Raw genomic sequence first — 1,655 nt, 5'->3', positions numbered from 1 at the left:
CTATTAGCATGCTTACAAAGTGTATATAAAACCTCTGACAGCAAAAGAGGATTATTAGATGCAATTGATACGATGAGCAAAACATTATTTGGTACGATGGATGCCGATGACGCGCTACACATAGACAAGCAAATGCAGTTATTGCAACAACCAATAAATCTTACAACATGTTGCAAGAAATCAGATAAAAATTATCAACGCCACGATCAAGGCCACATAGATGGATTAGAAAAAACCATAAGTTATAATGAAGATTAGCTAAAAAATGTAACAGCGCGAATGGAATTGCAATTAGCAAAATACATGCAGCGAGAGAATATGGATGAAAATTTATTAAATAAGAAGGGAGGGTGTGCGTCACGGTGGGGCCCGACCATGAACCAGTCGTGAAAACTCGTAATTATTTTGCGAAAAAATATTACCTCAGCCAGGAATCGAACCTGGATCTCCTGCTTACCGGGCAGGCATCTTATCCTTTCGACTACCGAGGCATGTGATGATATTTATCGCAAATAACGTGTTTAGAATAACACGTCAACAATACAATGATACACACACACACACATATATATATATATATATATATATATATATATATATATACATGTATTCTTTCGAATCCCCACGACCGGTATTCCAGAGAGATGATGGTCCTATTCTCTCGATGGATGCAGGTCGGACTGCAGCGGCGACACCCTCCAACGCCATTGGCAAATATACAAATAATCCTCCTGGAACACGACAGAAGAGATTGCATCAAGCATGGCTCGAGCCCCCGAATAAGAAGGGAAGGTGTGCGTCACGGCGGGGCCCGACCACGAATCAGTCGTGAAAACTCGAAGACAATAATGACAGATTTGATTAGAGATGTTGAAAATACTATTTATCATTAACGAAAGACAGAATAATGCAAACTCCTATTACCCCTCGAGAGTGTTATAAAAGAATTGCGAGAAGCCGCGACACAGCTAACAGAAGGACAACACTTTCCGTTTAAAATTAGCATAGAAAATTGGCGTACTATACAGAAAGAAATACGTGAGAAATCGCTTTCCCAATTCAAATTGATAAAACCGATACCGTTCCCAATACGCGAACATGCGAATATTTTTTTATTCATACGGGTAAATCACGCCTTATTAGCGGTAGATTTAAAAAATCATCATTATATATTATTAGAAGAACGTGAACTGAATGCATGCGTGCAAAACGAGCAAACTTACACGTGCGAACGAAATTTTCCCGTCTATCACATAGATACGAACGCGTCATGCGAAATGCAAATTTATATAAATGCGCCCAAACAGCTCCAGAATTGCTAACAAGGAACGTATAATTTCCGATATACCTCATTATGGTTAACGCTAACGGAACCACAAGCGTGGCTATATTCCGCACAAGTAAATAAAAAAATAGAAATTCAATGTGATAAGTCGGAAGCAAGAAAACTAGAGATAAATGGTAAAGTGAAATATAGGTAAAGTAAAATTAAACGGTGATTGTAAACTAACAACGCCGGAAATAACGATAGTCACGCGACGACAAATAGCAATCGTTATGTACGAGCACACTTACTACATACAATTTAACGTTAATATCGAAAGACATCAAAGATGTAAACAGCTCACAGAAAAGAAAAACTGCGACCGATAATA

At 38.2% G+C, this 1,655-nt stretch overlaps 1 non-coding gene across 1 annotated transcript; it reads right to left on the bottom strand.

Annotated features, from left to right (window-relative positions):
* Positions 1-419: 419 nt before the first annotated feature.
* TRNAT-GGU (transfer RNA threonine (anticodon GGU)) lies at positions 420-491 on the bottom strand. The gene has a single exon. It is a non-coding gene; the product is annotated as a tRNA-Thr (tRNA).
* Between the last annotated feature and the right edge of the window lie 1,164 nt (positions 492-1,655).

The sequence above is a fragment of the Pogonomyrmex barbatus genome, unplaced genomic scaffold (assembly GCF_055798465.1).
Source record: "Pogonomyrmex barbatus isolate J1 unplaced genomic scaffold, ASM5579846v1 scaffold7, whole genome shotgun sequence".
In the NCBI taxonomy this organism is placed as follows: domain Eukaryota; kingdom Metazoa; phylum Arthropoda; class Insecta; order Hymenoptera; family Formicidae; genus Pogonomyrmex; species Pogonomyrmex barbatus.
Note: the sequence above shows the minus strand (reverse complement) of the source record. Positions and strands in the feature narration are given on the sequence as shown.